This window comes from Pristiophorus japonicus, chromosome 23, assembly GCF_044704955.1.
Source record: "Pristiophorus japonicus isolate sPriJap1 chromosome 23, sPriJap1.hap1, whole genome shotgun sequence".
Taxonomy (NCBI): Eukaryota; Metazoa; Chordata; class Chondrichthyes; family Pristiophoridae; genus Pristiophorus; species Pristiophorus japonicus.
In genome coordinates, this window is record NC_091999.1 from 28,834,105 (window position 1) to 28,852,584 (window position 18,480).

General features: G+C 39.3%; 1 pseudogene; it reads left to right on the forward strand.

Annotated features, from left to right (window-relative positions):
- Positions 1–10,578: 10,578 nt before the first annotated feature.
- On the forward strand, positions 10,579–18,259 carry LOC139235461 (Ig heavy chain V region-like; annotated as a pseudogene).
- The last annotated feature ends 221 nt before the right edge of the window (positions 18,260–18,480 follow it).

Sequence of the window (18,480 nt, forward strand, 5' to 3'; positions counted from 1 at the left end):
GTAGATAATAACGAATGCATATGCTATAACTTCCGCCATGTCTTTTAATACCCTGGGATGCATTTTATCAGGACATGGGGACTTGTCTACCTTGAGTCCCATTAGCCTATCCAGCACTATCCCCGTTGTGATAGTGATTATCTCAAGGTCCTCCCTTCTCACATTCCCGTGACCAGTAATTTCTGCAATGATTTTTGTGTCTTCCACTGAGACGACCGAAGCAAAATAATTGTTTAGGGTCTCAGCCATTTCCACATTTCCCATTATTAAATCCACCTTCTCATCGTCTGAGGGACCAACATTTACTTTAGTCATTCTTTTCCGTTTTATATATCGGTAAAAGCTTTTACTATCTGTTTTTATGTGTTGCACAAATTTACTTTCGTAATCTACCTTTCCTTTCTTTATTGCTCTCTTAATCATTCTTTGCTGTCGATTAAAATTTTCGCAATCTTCTAGTTTCCCACTAACATTGGCCACCTTACACGCATTGGTTTTTAATTTGATACTCTCCTTTATTTCCTTGGTTATCCACGGCTGGTTATCCCTTCTCTTACCGCCCTTAATTTTCACTGGAATATATTTTTGTTGAGCATTATGAAATAGCTCCTTAAAAGTCCTCCACTGTTCCTCAATTGTGCCACCGTTTAGTCTGCCTTTCCAGTGTACTTTAGACAACTTTGCCATCATCCCACTGTAGTCCCCTTTGTTTAAGCGACTGTAATATAAATAGAGACAGGGTCTCGTGTAATGAAAATAGGGACAGGGTCTCGTGTAATATAAACAGAGACAGGGTCTAGTGCAATGTAAGCAGGGACAGGGTCGATTGTAATCTCAGCAGAGACAGGGTCTAGTGCAGTAATACATTTTAAATCTCTGGCTTGTGGTTACTGTCCGTCCTACCAGTGGTAAAGGTTTCTAACTATTTACTTGATTAAAACTCCTCATAATTTTGATCGCCACTATTAAATCTGCCTTAACATTCTCGGATATAAGGAGCACCGTCCCAGTTTCCAGCTGTTCTACTGATGCACCTCATGAACATCCAGATGAGGAGTCGCTAAGATTTGATCCCATTTTACAACAGTGCCAGAATATCATCCCAGGCAAGATAAGAGCATTATCCCCGGGAATTAAACCGATTGTGTAAGACTCGTCTCAGGCACTAAACTTTGGACACTCTGAACTAAATGACAAAGTCTACAAAATTAAGCTGTGACGTGCTAAAGCCCCGGTACAATGGGATCACTCTCACCTCTGAGTGAGAAGGCTGTGGGTTCTCAACACCTCTCCAGAGGCTGAGCACCTAATCTCGGCTGGCACTCCCGGTACCAGTACCGAAGGAGAAGGGGAGGGGGGGCTATATTGACGGTGGAGCAGTCTTTCGGATGAGACGTTACATCTGCTGAGTCTTCACTCACAGTTGGATGTAAGAGATTGAATGGCACTATTTTAAATAGCAGGGGAGTTCACCCCAAGTCCATTACACATATTTATCCATTAACCAGCATCGCTAAAGCACAGATTCTGTGGTTATTATCACATTATGTTTGTGGGAGCTTGCTGTGTGCAATTTGACTCCATGTTTCCTACATTATAAAAGTGACTACACTTCAAACATACTTCATTATAAAGCACTTTTGGACATTCTGAGGACGTGAAAGTCGTGAAAGTTATTTCTAAACGTCAACATTTAAAATACACGTTGCAATGGGTGACTCCTCTGGTCGCTGTTTTAACTTGTTTAGTTTAAGTGGCTGGATTCTTAAGCTAAATGGACATTCAGTGAATTACTGATCTGTTCAGCGAGGTTCCATTGACATTGGTAGCAGAATTTTCAGAATTGAATTATTAATTTTAATATGTTCCCTTTGATATAAATCACATCTCTTCTAATTGAACAAACCAAAAACCGATGTCACAGCTGGAGATATTTCCATTTCTTTGTACCAACTACCAATATTCATAAAATAAACCCGTGCTGTGAGTTAAAACTAATCAATAAATGACTTTGTGGATCTGCTTTTGCTGCCATGAACACTTCATGGAAACCTGTGAGGTGTTTATGTAAATAAACGCAGAAATAGAAGACCCATATTAGAATAGTGAACGACAGAATAGAAATAAACAGATAAAGAAACGCTAATGTCTCAACGGATTCCAGCAACAATTGATGTTTGTGATATTTTTTTCAGTTATTGGTGAACAAATCAACGATGTTATCTGCGGCCAGAATGGGGCAAGATTCTAGTCACCGTATATAGTAACAGCTCAAATGTATTCGTGGCAATTCTCTGTATCCCCTCCCTCTCTGCCTCTCTCTACTATCCCCACCTTTTGACTTGCCTCTAAAGAATGCGTCATTATTTTTACCTCACAATAAGAAGTCAATGTCTAACAAAAATGTTCTCTAAGGTCTATTTCCAGGCCTCAAACCAAATTGGTGGGTGTGCGGAGAGGCAGCTTTATAATAAAATATGTCGTGTGAACTCAATGATCTTGGGTGTTTGATGTGACTCTGTAGCGGGAACTTTACTCTGCATCTAACTCCGTGCTGTACCTGCCCTGTGAGTGTTTAATGGGACTGTTTCGATGGAGCTTTGCTCTGCATAGACGAGTGATGTACCTGCTCTGGAAGAGTTTGATGGGACGGTGTAGAGGGTGCTTTACTCCATAGCTTACCCGTGCTGTACCTGCCCTGGGAGTCTTTGCTGGGACAGTGTGGAGGGAGCTTTACTCTGCATAGACCAGAGCTGTACCTGCCCTGGGAGAGTTTGATGGGACGGTGTAGAGCAAGATTTACTCTCTATCTAAACCGTGCTGTACCTGCCCTGGGAGTGTTTGATGTGACGGTGTAGAGGGAGCTTTATTGTTTTTCGACTCGTGCTGTACCTGAGCTGGGAGTGTTTGATGGGACAGCATCGACGGAGCTTTTCTTTGCATAGGCCCGCGCTGTACCTGCCCTGGGAATATTTGATGGCACAGTGTGACATCACTATCGCAGAAAATTGATTTTGTCAGTGCAACTTCCTGTATATTGCATTTCGTGTTTACCTGTTTGACATCATCACGTCAGCAACACGTAAACAATGGGTGACGTAATTGTTTACAACAAAGCAACGTCATCAACGTGATTTGGTCGCCATAGCTACATCAGTGCGACGTCTGACCCTCAGCCAAATGGATTGCTCGATTTAACCTATATAGACACATCTATACCCCAGGGTCGAGTGCAGTAATAACCGAGACACGTCCAAGTGTAACATAGACAGAGAGATGATATAGTGTAATATCTACAATGACAGGGACCAGTGTAAAATAAAAAGACACAGCGGCTAGTGTAATATAAACAGAGACAGGGCCTAGTGTAATATAAACAGAGACAGTGTCTAGTGTAATATAGAAAATAAAGGCTCTAGTGTAATATAAACAGAGACAATGTCTAGTGTAATATAAAAAATACAGGGTCTAGTGTAATATAAACAGAGACAGTGTCTAGTGTAATATAAACAGAGACCGTGTCTAGTGTAATGTAAAAAATACAGAGTCTAGTATAATATAAACAGAGACAGGGTCGAGTGTAATATAAACAGAGACAGGGTCTAGTGTAATATAACCAGAGACAGGACCAATCTATTATAAAGAGACAGGGGATAGTATAATATAAATAGTGACAGGGTCCAACATAATATAACAAAGAATAACGTGCTCTAATACTAACTAATACATGAGCTCTTTAGTAGAAACATTGACATTTTCTATTGCAATATAAACTGGGACATGTCGAGTGTAATATAAAGAGAGACAGGAACTAGTGAAATATTGACAAAAACATGGTGTACGGTCATATAAACAGAGACAGCGTCTAGTTCAGTAGTAACTGAGAATGGGTCTAATGTAATATAACGGAGGGTCCAGTACTGTGATAACTGATACAGAGCCGAGAATAATATAAACAGAGACAGGGTCTAGTGCAGTGTAACTGAGACAGTATCCACAGAAATAAAATTGATCCCGAGACTAGTGCAGTAATAACTGAGACAGGGCCTTGTGCAATCCGAAAAGAGAGATGATCAGATGTAGTTATAATTAAACAGGGTCCAGAGTAATTTAAACATATAGAATGCCTGGAATAATTTGATAGTAACATTCCAGCCATGCGAATCTTCATGTCTGTCTGACTGTCTATCTGTCTGTCATTCGGTCGGTCGGTCCATTCGTCTGTCCGTCCGACCGTCGATTCGTACTTCTATCCATCTATCTGTACTTCTATCTAATATTACACTAGAACCTGTCTCTCTTAAGACCCTGTCCCTGTTAATATTACACGAGACGCTGTCTCTGTTTATATTACCCGTGTCCCTGTCTCTGCTTATATTGTACTAGACCCTGTCTCTGTTTATATTACACTCAACTCTGTCCCAGTTTATATTACACTAGACACTGTCTCTGTTATATTAGTCTACACCCTGTCTCTGTTTGTATTATAATGGACCCTGTCTGTGTTTATATTATACTGGACCCTGTCCCAGTTTATATTGCACTCGACCTGTCTCTGTTTATATTACAGTAGACACTGTCTCTGTTTTTATTACACTGGACCCTGTCTCTGTTTCTATTACACTAGACCCTGTCCCAGTTTATATTACACTAGACCCTGTCTCTGTTTATATTGTACTAGACCCTGTCTCTGTTTATATTATACTAGACCCTGCCTCTGTTTACATTACGTTAGACCCGCTCCCAGTTCATATAACACTAGAGACTGTCTCTGTTTATATTAGTCTAGACCCTGTCTCTGTTTATATTCTACTAGACCCTGTCTCTGTTTATATTACACTGGACCCTGTTTCTGTTTATATTAAACTAGACCCTGTCTCTGTTTATATTACACTAGACACTGTCTCTGTTTATATTCTTCCAGACACTATCCCTGTTTATATTACACTAGACTCTGTCTCTGTTTATATTACACTAGACCCTGTCTCTGTTTATTTTGTACAAGACACTGTCTCTGTTTATATTAAACTAGACCTTGCCTCTGTTTACATTACACTAGACCCTCTTCCAGTTCATATTATATTGGACCCTGTCTCTGTTTATATTAAACTGGATCCTGTCTCTGTTTATTTTACACTAGACCCTGTCTCTCTTCATATTACACTAGACACTGACTCTGTCTATATTCTTCTTAACACTATCCCTGTTTATATTGGACTCGAACCAGTCTCTGTTTATATTAAACAAGACCCTGTCTCTGTTTTTATTACACTAGACCATGTCGCTGTTTATATTACACCAGACACTGCCTCTGTTTATATTCTTTCTGACACTATCCCTGTTTATATTACACTAGACCCTGTCTCTGTTTGCATTACACAAGACCCTGTCTCTGTTTATATTACACTAGACCCTGTCTTTGTTTATATTCTTCCAGACACTATCCCTGTTTATATTACACTACACCTTGTCTCTGTTTATAATACACTAGACCCTGTCTCTGTTTATATTACACTAGGCACTGTCTCTGTCTATATTCTTCTTAACACTATCCCTGTTTTTATTGGACTCGACCCTATATCTCTGTTTATATTAAACTAGACCCTGTCTCTGTTTATATTACACTAGACCATGTCTCTGTTTATATTACACCAGACATTGCCTCTGTTTATATTCTTTCTGACACTATCCCTGTTTAAATTACACTAGACCCTGTCTCTGTTTGTATTACACTAGACCCTGTCTATGTTTATATTACACTAGACCATGTCTCTGTTTATATTACACCAGACACTGCCTCTTTTTATATTCTTTCTGACACTATCCGTCTTTATATTAAACTAGACCCTGTCTCTATTTATATTACACTGGACCCTGTCTCTGTTCATATCACACAAGACCCTGTCGCTGTTTATATTCTTCCAGACACTATCCCTGTTTATATTACACTAGACGCTGTCTCTGTTTATAATACACTAGACCTTGTCTCTTTTTATAATATACTAGACACTATCCCTGTTTATATTACACTACACCCTGTCTCTGTTTATAATACACTAGACCCTGTCTCTGTTTATATTACACTAGGCACTGTCTCTGTCTATATTCTTCTTAACACTATCCCTGTTTATATTGGACTCGACCCTATATCTCTGTTTATATTAAACTAGACCCTGTCTCTGTTTATATTACACTAGACCATGTCTCTGTTTATATTACACCAGACATTGCATCTGTTTATATTCTTTCTGACACTATCCCTGTTTATATTACACTAGACCCTGTCTCTGTTTGTATTACACTAGATCCTGTCTATGTTTATATTACACTAGACCATGTCTCTGTTTATATTGCACCAGACACTGCCTCTTTTTATATTCTTTCTGACACTATCCGTCTTTATATTAAACTAGACCCTGTCTCTATTTATATTACACTGGACCCTGTCTCTGTTCATATCACACAAGACCCAGTCGCTGTTTATATTCTTCCAGACACTATCCCTGTTTATATTACACTAGACGCTGTCTCTGTTTATAATACACTAGACCTTGTCTCTTTTTATAAAATACTAGACACTGTCTCTGTTTATACTACATTAGACCCTCTCTATGTTTATATTACACTAGACCCTGTCTCTGTTTATATTACACTAGACCATGTCTCTGTTTACATTACACCAGACACTATCTTTGTTTATATTCCTTCTGACACTATCCCTGTTTATATTACACTAGACCCTGTCTTTGTTTGTATTACACTAGACCCTGTCTCTGTTTATATTCCAGTAGACACTGTCTCAGTTTATGTCACACGACACCCTGTCTCTTTTTATAATACGCCAGGCATTGTCACTGTTTATATTATCCTCGACACTGTCTCTCTCTTTATTACACCAGATCATCTTTCCTTTTCAAATATATATTGATTTCCCTATTTGAAAGTTATAATTAAATTTGCTGCCATCACCCTTTCAGAGAGTACATTCCAGGTTATTACAACTCGCTGCATAAAAAATCTCCTTATCTCCCGTCTGGATTTATTTTTTCATTCATCTTAATCTTTGTGTTCTGGTTACCGATAGACCTGCCGATAGAATCCCCACCTTACTATCAACTCAATGAAACCCCTTCACAATTTTGAAAACATCTGTTAATTCTCCCCTAAGCATTCCCTGCTATAATAAGAATGAACCCATCCTCTCTCGTCTCCACAAAACTGAACTCCCTCATGCCTTGCACCAATCTCCTCTGCATCCTCGACAAGAGGCTGACAATCTTCTTAAAATGTGGATTGAAAAAAATGCAATCTTTATTTGCCCTTCAGATTATTTCTAAGGATACATGCTCCCTTTAAATTTGACTGACTGAGAAGCATTAATTATATTGTTTTACTTGTTTTGACAAAACGGACGGTGACTGAAATGCTCAGCAATATCCGTCTCCACATGACTCATGTATCAATATGATCACTGTCGCCACCTTCTGATAAAAGACATCTACTGCAAGCTCCAGAGCTTACTTTAAACATGATTCATAACACCCACTACAATAACTTGTTTGAACGTTTACCCAGAGGATTTTTTAGAACAAACCACAAGAGGTGCAGATGATCAGGAAGTATCAAGGGCGGAATTAGCAAAATTATTATTGCAAATTCACCTTCAGCTCATCATACAGAGCCGTCAGATTAGATAAACTTCCACAATGAATAAAAACCTCACAGGAACAATGGTGCAACCGTGGCTAACAAGGGAAGTTAAAGATAGTATTAGATTAAATTAACAGCCATGGAATGTTGACAAAAAGAGTAGTAAGCCCGAAAATTGGGAAGATTTTGGAATTCTGCAAAAGATGCACATGCAACTGATAATATGGGAGAAAATATAAAATTAAATAAGCTATCAAAAATCTACAAACAGATTGTTAGAGCTTCTACACGTGTATAGAAAGATGACTTAAATTAGCGTAATTTACAATACAAAGGTAGGTGGGACAGTAAACAGTGAGGAAGAAGTAAGGAGGCTGCAAAGGGATATTGACAGGTTAAGTGAGTGGGCATGAACATGGCAGATTGAGTATAATAGGAGAAGTGTGAAGTTCCGCACCTTGGTAGGACAAATAGAGATGCAGAATATTTTTTGAATGCTGAGAAACTGGGTAATGTTCTTATTCAGAAAGACCTGGATGGCCTTGTGCACGAATCACAGAAAGCTAACATGGAGCCAAAGTGAGCAATTAGGAAAGCAAATGGAAAGCAACATTTTATTGCAAAGGGATTGGAGTATTAGTAAAAAGAAGCCTTCATGCACTTATATAGGGCTCTGCTGAGACTACACCTGGTGTATCGTGTACAGTTTTGTTCTACTTATCTAAGGAAGGATATACTTGCCTTGGACGGAGTGCATCTAAGGTTCATCAGACTGATCTGATTCCTGGGACGGCGGCGGGGGCGGGGGGCTGTTCTATCAGGAGAGATTGAGTATCTTATGTCCATATTTCCTCGGAAATCACAACATAAGAACATAAGAATTGGGAGCAGGAATAGGCCATATGGTTCAGCGAGCCTGTTCCGTCATTCAATCTAAATTGTTAATATAAGTTGTGAACAATAGTGGACCCAGCACTAATCTTTGTGGGGTCCCTCTTTCTATCTCTCTGTTTATCTGTTTATCTATCTCTCTCTCTCTCTATCTATCTATCTATCTATCTATCTATCTATCTATCTATCTATCTATCTATCTATCTATCTATCTATCTATCTATCTATCTATCTATCTATCTATCTATCTATCTATCTATCTATCTATCTATCTATCTATCTATCTATCTGTCTATCTATCTATCTATTACAGGGTTATGTGCAGTACTGATACTCCAGCTGACTGCTGCGACTGACATGGTGTCTGAGACTTTGCATATATTTCCTTTCCTGCAATATGTGAACAGTTACACACATTTACACAACGAAATAATTTAACTTAACACCAGTTCTGTTATTGGGTAGATGTGTATATAAATAGGTCTTTTGTCAATGTAAATGTTTTGAAGTTGGCTTCCAGGCATGCGGTCAGTAGTGAGAAAACTGGCCTTTGATGGAGTGCACAGAACCCCAGATGCTTCCTGAAAATGACACTGGTGTTCGTGGCTCGCTGACGGCAGTCGGTTGGGTTACTGCCAAATATTGTGCGGGTCAGATTAGCGTGAACAAGAATGAGAGAAATATGGTATTTAACTATTTAAATATTACATTATTCAGTCGAACTTTTAAAATAAGAAACATTTTCCATAGTATAACATCTCAAGAATGATTTTACGTAAATTGCATGCTCACAATATTACAAAACAGGATCTGAAAATAATGAATTGATCCACACGGTACCTAATGAAAACTATTTCCAAATAAAGACCATTCTAAATCTTTCAATCGATTTATTCAGTACAGCATGAAGTGCTGGAGAGACGTTTAATGTCCTCACCCCACACTGTAATGAGATGAGTGGGATTCGCAAAGTAACTAAAACAGGTTGAATTGCCTTGAATATTCTCACAGAGAAGTGCCAGCTGCACTTCTTTAATATTCTCACAGAATTTTGAGCCTGGTCTAAACACATGTCTCCATTATTCGTGATCAGTAGCCGCGCAGGGTGCGGTGTAACTTGAACTGATTTGGATCCCTGAACAAGCCCTCTCATAGCCCGGCTACCAGTGGGTGGTGAAAGGCCCAGATTGAAATCTCTGTTTCTGCTGGAGATGAAGCATTTATTCCTGTGATATTCTGTAAGATACCACTATGTCCTGATACACCGTGTTCCTGTTACCCGTGTCTGTTACACATTCGGTCGCTATTAAAGTTAGCGGCAAGGATTTGGATGTCAAGGTTTGCTGATCACATTATCGATTCTGATTCACCAGCTTCTCTCATAAAACGCTGGTCTGAAGCGGGCGGCCCCCACTTTCTTATGTGTCTTCGTCAACTCACTCCTTAATCATCAGACAAGCAGACTTATTTTACAGCTAAATTTACAAACGGCTGTCTTAGAGTCACAGACTCAGGGGCAGTTAGTGAAATGCAGTGAGAGACAATTGTATAATGTGAGGAGTATGATCTCATCTCCAGAACAAAAGTGTAGCTTCAGCCAAGTACACTGTAAATAGAATCACATTACCCATCTACCGCACTCGGTTACATAGAGTGATATCAATTCAGATTATAGGGGATACTTTATTGGTACAGTTGCATTGATAGATAGCGGGAGATGTAAAAGCACAAACTGGCCGTGTCATTAGATCCTGATAATGTAATTCAATCTCAAAGATTTACATCCCCTGTGAAAGAGTGAGGAATAAAGGGATTTAATTTACAGTCCAGATGTGAGTCCATTCTGTTGGTGATGTGGAAGGAGTGACGTGGATCCAGAAACCGCTTCTATCAGGGAAGCAATGGGTGGCGCCTTTAACCTCGCCCCCATCTCCCAGGTATTTAGCTGCCGGCCACTGGGAGCGCAATACAACAGTCTGGGAGTGGGTTTGCTCAGTGAGTTCTTGCTGGAACCAGTCACCACACATTGCCAGGAGGATGAGGTCGGCGATTGCTTTCGTTCTGTTGCTGGCTTTACTTTCCCGTGAGTAGTTTTTATTGTCCAATTATCTCATTGTTACTGTCTCAGTGCGAGTCTCTCTCTGAAATTTTACAGAGTCAGGAATCATTTCCCGAGGATTGATCCTCGGGATATTTTGATTATTTTTACAGGTGTCCAGTCGGATGTGGTGTTGACTCAGCCCGAGGCAAAGACCAGGATTTCCTGAGTCTCCCTGAGACTGACCTGTAAACCAGCGGGTTCGATTTTGGCGGCTATGGCATGAACTGGGTCCGCCAGGTTCCCGGTCAGGGGCTGGAGTGGCTGGTTTACTACTACACTCCATCGAGCAAGAATAACGTCCCAGGGATCGACAGCCGATTTACTGCATCCAAAGACACTTCAAACAACATCTTCATGTTGGACATAAAGAACAAGAGGAGCGAAGACACCACCATCTATTACTGTGCAAGGAAGGACTACGGGAGTGGGTCACGGTGCAATACAGAGTGAGCTCTCCATACAAATACCCCAGACAGGGAGTTTGCTAAAACCTGCGACCATTACCACGCCAGGAGCGTCGAAGGAACTGAGGCTTAAATAAAAATAATTAGAAATAAGTTATATATATATATATATATATATATATTTAAATGTATAACAGTTTTCTTCTTTATTAATATTGATTGCCATGTTGAACATGCACAGATGCTTGAGAAGTATTCCAATCATTTTTGTAAATATAATGAACGCTACAAAATGAAATATCTCGCTGATTCACTCTTACGACAGTCAGAATCGGGTTTTTAGAGCTGGGTGGAATTTAATCTCTGTATTTTACAGTTAACAGTCCGCCTGAGTATTTGACACAACGTGTCTCACTGTGTTACGCAATGGGCTACTGGGGACAAGGGACCATGGTGACGGTGACTGCAGGTAAGGAGCATTCACTGATTCAGTAACACTTTTATTTGTGTCTTTATTTTATATTTTTGTTTATTTTAATAATTATTTCGTTCACTGAAACTTGGGTTCGGTGGATTTTGTTTTGAGATTTTTTGCAATTATCAATGTGATTCTGCTGCAAAGTGATTATAGAATTCAACTGTTTCTCCACAGAAAATGTTGTTGATGTGATTTGGTATTTATTTGCTGCCGAGACTGTGTGTCTAGGTTACTTTAAATACTTTATGATTATTACACTGTTTGACGTTTCTGCAATGTTTAATCTTGGTGACCTCTGATTGCTGCAGTTTTTCTGATCGAATGCAAACATTGTGTTTGAATGTGTTTAAAAGAACATTGTAGGCACAAAACAGAAAGCTTAGCGATCAGTAAATAACCTAAAGGACTTTTAGTTTTTTCATGAAAATTACATTGTCATCTACTGACCGAATGTTCCCAAATGATCAGATTCAATACGTGAGCTGTAATTAAGAACTGAAAAATTAACATATTTCCAGCTGGAACACATTTAAATTAACATTATTATAACGTAGTAATATCACCAATTATTATTGAAATACGCTATAATATCAAAATTAACGTATTTAACATAATCCGTCGAATCACAATTCTCTGTCAGTATTTTATATTTCTGTTGAATTCAATCATTAGATATCTCAGTGTGAGGCGGGTTCGGTGATTGTGTAATGAGATTTTTTTGCAATGATACATTTGATTCTGCTGAAAGGGTTTATAGAATTACGGATCTGCTCCATGAAAGGTTCTGTCGATGGATTCCGCCCCTCAGCGATGTGATTTAGTATTGATCTGCTGAGGAGAGTTTGTGCCTGTGTTACTCAGAATACCTAGAATTAGTGAAGCTGTTTGGCGTTTCTACAATGTTTAATATCGGTGACAGCGGGCAGCAGCAGGTTTCTGATCGAATCCAAACAAGATATGTATTTTGAAACTGTTTTTAAACAGTAGGTAGGCAAAGAACAGGACGGGTTTAGACATCAGAAGTCATTGAAAGGTATTTTAACATCACAATTATTGAAGTGATAATTATATATTCAACTATTAATCTATTTTGACGATGCTGGTATATTAATATGTGAAATGTAACTAGTTGCCATCTACATAATTAACTTATTCAGGTTGTAGTTGAATTAAATTACTATTAACCAACCGATTATAATGCAATAATATCACCGAATGTTATTAAAATATGCTATTTGTCCAATGTTCATGTTCTGAATATTATTCGCCTTCAAAAATCCTGCTGTACACTGGGCACCATTAAGGGAAGCAGAAACTTTTAGAGGCTGGATACAGTTATTAATTATGCCTGCAATTATTTCATTAACAACATACTGATTCCACCGCTGTGTTCAGTTTGAGTCGGGAGTTCAATTACTTGCTACCTCCTCTTTACACAGATGAATGACTGAGTGCAATTAATTATAACTTAAAGCCGTGTTGCAAATTGCATTTTGTCAATTTAATCTATCTGCCGGGGTATGACATTCTCACTGTGTAGCCGAAATTTGTTATTGAATCAATATTGTGTGTTGTTTGATAGAATTATCACTAAGTTAACCTTGAACACTTTGCAAGAACAAAAGCTGAGAGACAGGCATCGCTGGCAGTCAAAGAATTGTTCAAGTAATTATATTGAAATTCAAGGCAGATTCCGAATGCGTATGGCTGGAGACAGCAAGTAATCCATTGAAATTCAAGCAGATTAATTTACTTACAAAAGGTTCATCTTACTTTGTATTTGAAACAAAATCCTATCTCCCAAAACGCTGCTGTATGCGGAATAGAAGGTAGACAAAGCACAAACCATATCTGAGAGCTATGTTTAATTTTTATTAATATTAAATTGATGAACAAAGTCTCTCCTCCATTTGCACATTCAGTTTCAGTGCCCCAGATGGTCTGAATGAATTGTTATCCTCTAGTTTTACACTGACCATTCTGGAAACTATTTTCAAGAAGTAGCAGAATATATTTAATCATTAACTTACGGGCATTTTGTGAATAACTGGAGTCTTCAGCCAGGAACTCATTGAATGGCGGTGCAGGCTCGAAGGGCCTAATGGCCTACTCCTGCAGCTATTTTCTATGTTTCTATGAACTTTAAAAGATTGTCTGTGTTATTAAGTAGTGGAGGCTCTGCTACTGACTGCAAACTGCAAGGATGGATTTTAATTAATAAAACCATTTTTGGGGTTTAAGATTGAGGAGAATATTTCAGCTCGAGATTCCAGCATTAGTAAACAAGCGGTTTACAGCCCATCGGAGTTGTGACCCTGGCTGGACAGAGAACTATTTAAATTAGTCCACACCCAAATCCATAATGTGAAATGCTCTCTGCAAATAGACGCAGTTTATGCTATATTAGAAACATGCAGAGTTTAAAAAGGTGTCGGTCGAGAACGGGACAATAGTAGAACTGCGTGATTATTGTCAATTATTCAAATTTGATTCCATTTAAGTAAAAATAAGGTATATTTCAGAGTAGTCATGTATTAATATGCAGCTTAATATTTTAATATTGATTAATTGTTGTGGTAAGTTAAGTAAACCATAATATATCACAAGTTATCAGGCAGAAAAGGTTTTAAAAAGTTTAATAATTACTTCTATTTGTATGGCTGAAATTCAAGCACGTTAATTTAATTTCAAAAGTTCCAGGTAGGTATGCTTCTGAGGAGGAAGGGCCAGAATGGCACTCAGATTATTTTCAATATTCAGCTAACATGAACATTAAATTAGAATGTAACATCAGTGCTAATTCATTAAAACATAAGCGAGCACTTACAATTGTGTTGCATACTGGTCAGTATTACAATTATTGCAAAATTTCAAGCGTTGGAGATAATGTTTAATTCATTCATGAATTAATTTAGAAAACAATGCATTGATAACTCGGCTGTGCTGAGTTCGACAATGTGTCGCTGCAGATTTTAGTGAATTAATTTCCTGTTTTGCCGCGATGATTTTACAGGTTATATTTACTGATGAAAACATATAAAATCAGTGGATGATTAGGTATCGCTGTATATGTCTCCTGGATTGTGACATTCTTACTCTGTCACCGAGTCCCGTGTGACGGGCAGCAAATTCCCGTGGAATGTGAATTATTTCCAGCTACTTGCTTTCAGGGAAGTAAATTTTTACACGGTTTACAAGATAGTTGACAGAGATGGGGAAATGGCTGGATGTTGAAGAGTCTCTCAAATTAATATCAGATTAATTTCAAAGAATCTGCAGCGTTGAGGTGGTTGGAAATTGACAAGAAATAAACTAGAAATCTAACATCTTCATTGAAATTAACAGATTGAACTGGTCTCTCTCTGCCTAGAGCACCCTTCTTGCACCGTTTGTGTCTGTTCTGTTTCTGTGCGCCTGCTCACTGTGTGAGCATCAGGAGTCCTCCTGACGGGTTGTAAACCTTCTGGGTTGTGATCCTGTATTGCGGGGAGTGTCATTTAATTCAGTTATTTAAGAAATTGGTATCTGTGAGAAACGTGAAAGATTGACTTTAAGGTTGAGGATTCGCCGTAGAAATGAGATCAGTAACCCAGATTGTGACAGTCAGAAGGAGCAGTTCCGAAACACCACGAGGAGACAGTCGAAGAGGCTTTAATCAGTTTCTAACCCGGTTGTACCTGCCCTGACAGTGTTTGATATGACTGCTTTACTCTGCAACTAACCCGTGCGTTATCTTACCTGGCAGTGCATGATGGGACATTGCAGAGATAGCTTTAATCAGTATTTAACCTTTTCTTTACAAGGACGTGGAACTTAATTGGGTCCTTCAATATAGAATGTCTTCTATTTAATCAGAGCTTTGGAGGGGTGGTGCGCTTTAATGGGACAGTGTATTGGAAGATTTTCATTGTACTCGTAATAATTGTGCTGAATTAATCGGTAAATTTGATAACGCATTTTATGGGGAGACATTTCGTAGCACATCTCTGCAGTACCTGAGCTGGGAATGTTTGACGGGATAGTATAGATAACATATTACTCTGTGTGCAACACTTGCTATACCTGTCCTGACCCACACGGCAGCATAGCGGGAGCTTTGCTCTCTTATCCGTGCTGTGTCTGACCTGAGAGTGCTTGGTCAGGCAATGTTCTAGGCACCGTTATCTGCGTCTAACAGATAGCAGATAAACTGCTCGTGCCAGATATATACAATAATTCGTCCCATTGCACAGATTAAAAAGCGCACATTCTTTGATGTTTATATTCTTTCTGAAAAAATGCCCAATTTTTTATGAGTTATTAATGTTTGAACATTTTGAGCATCAGATTACTAAAGAACATGATTGGCCTGATCCTCAGCTCACTTTCAGAACAAACAGTTTCAGGAAGTGAATAACGCTCCAGAAAGCAGCGCCTGTTCTGATCTGATGGGAGGTTACAAGTTATTTCCACAATTAAAATAGAGAATATCGAGACTCCCACTTCAAATAACCATCATGGGGACCTCATGTTTAGAAAAATTACGTTGTCCAATTCTTCCTGTGAAGGTTAAAGGCAGCGACAAACTGTGAGGAGATGCAGCTATTGGCCTGGGTCACAACACAAGGCACACAGTCACTGAGCTGCAATTCTGTGAAACATTTAAAGAGAGAGAGTCAACCTGCAATAAGTCATCATTCGCAATGAATTTAAGCTTTTCTAACAGCAAGCGATTGATCAATTTGCGTCAGATTTATAAGATCCCTTTATTTTAAATATTCTCTTTCATTATAACGAACAATAAAAATAGATCTGGTAGAGGTGTCCAAAATATGAAGTGTTTCCTTCCATGAAATCTAGAAGAACTATTCCCACTGACTTGTGTAGACTCATAGCATCACACAGCATTGGAAGAGGCCATTCAGGCATCGTGCCTGTGCCGGCTCTGAAAGAGCTGTCCAATTTAGTCCAACTCCCCAGAGTTTACATTGTAAACGTGCAAATGAGTCCTCCTGACGTACAGGAGATACTGCCTGGAGCATTCCTAAAATTAGCAAACCTCTGTGTGAATAAAATCACCTGAATTTCACCTTCTGATCTTTTCACAATTATTTTAAAACTGCGACATTTGGTTACCCACCTACTTTCCAGCGGAACATTTTCTCCCGACTTAGTATACTTAACCTGACATAATGTTGAATATCTCTCTTAGGTCTCCTCTTAACCTCTGCTCTAAGGAGAATATTCCAGCTTCTCCAATCTCTCCGCATAACTGAAGACCCCATCCCTGGCATCATCCAGGTAAAAGCCTCCCCTCTACACTCCCCAAGGGCTTGACATCCTTCCTACATTGTGGTGACAAAATTGTAAGCAATAGTCCAGCTGAGGCCTAACACGTGATCTGTATGTTTAGCATAACCGCCTTGTTTTTGTATTCAATGCCCCATTTACAAAGTCAAGTATCCCATACGCTTTCCTAACAGCCTTACCAGTTTGCCCTGCCCTCTTCAAAGATTTGTGAATATGTACATCCAGATCTCTCTATTCGTGCATCCGCTCAAAACAATACTATTTAGATTATATGCCTCTCCAACTTCCACCCAATGTGCATTGCTTCTCAATGATTCGCATTGAATTGCAATTGCCATGTCCCAGCCTATTTCACTGGTCCATCTGTCTCCTCATGGAGTCTGCTGCTATCATGCTCACTATTGGCTACGTTGCCAGGTTTTGCATCATTTTTGAACTTCGAAATTGTATTCCCTGTAACCAAGTCGATGTCATTTTTATATAACAAGAACAACAATGGGAATTGAAACGGGCCATTTAAGGAGTAACTTCAAATTAACCGGATTTTGGAATGGTATTTTATTCGGATTATTAATTGAGTTGCAGGAAGCAGGCTACTCAAGAGACATGCATATAATAGGATGGAATAGAGCTCAGATCACAGTTCGCTGAAGGACATCGCTCTCCCTCAAATGCTGAGAAAATAAGGAAGAAATTCGACTCAATCGCGGTTCATTTACAACTTGCATCTTAGAAACTAGACTATGGAAACGCTACCTGTTGAATTATGTGGTAGGCAAGTTTGCAGGGTTTTTTGATAACGTCCTAAGCCGGAATTCCGCTGTTACTTTGAAGTGCAGTCACTGTTGCTTTGTACGGATACACCGCAGGCAACGTGCACAGAGCAAATTTTCCCAAACTGCAATTAAATAAAGGACAAGAAATGGTGCTGATTGAGAAATAAATGCAGGCCGAAATAACAGGAAAAACGTCTCTGTTCTGCTATTGTATGATCCAATGAAGGCTTCTTTATTGACGAGTTGTGTAAAGGTTCTTGTTGTGTAATGTGATAGAGCTCGGTGATAGAGAGGTGCGTTCCTGACCAGCGCATTGACAGGTGCTTACGATAGAACTGACAGAAGCTCAAATGCCCGTGTAGTCTTTGATGGAGAAATGGTGGAATTAGTTTATTCTGCAATCAAATTTCGATTTGTTTATTTCTTTTGTAAGCACGGATTACAGAGTCTAACTTGTTCAATGGGCCATTCCTTCCCAGTAACACCGTCTCCCCCCACCCTCTGCGCCCTGCTCTCCTCCTGTGAACAACCCAGCACCGATGGCTCCATCACGTAGGGCTGTTTGGTGATGGACTACTCCCCTGACATCATCAGCCTTTTCTGGAAGGAAGATAAAGAGCCGATCACCACTGGATTGAAGACCTACCCGTCATTGCTCAAAAATAATTGAACCTGCACCCTGAGCAGCCAGTTAACCATCACCGAGTCGGAGGTGGGGAGCAGCACAATCTGCTGCGAGGTTCGACGTGATGTGTCGGTGTGGAACATCACAATGTCAGGTTAATGATGTGGGATACAGGGCAATCTGTGATAAGGTGAGAAGTTATGTTGAACTTGTATAGAAACTTGGTTAGACAACACTTAGAGTACTGTGCATAGTTCTGGTCTCCA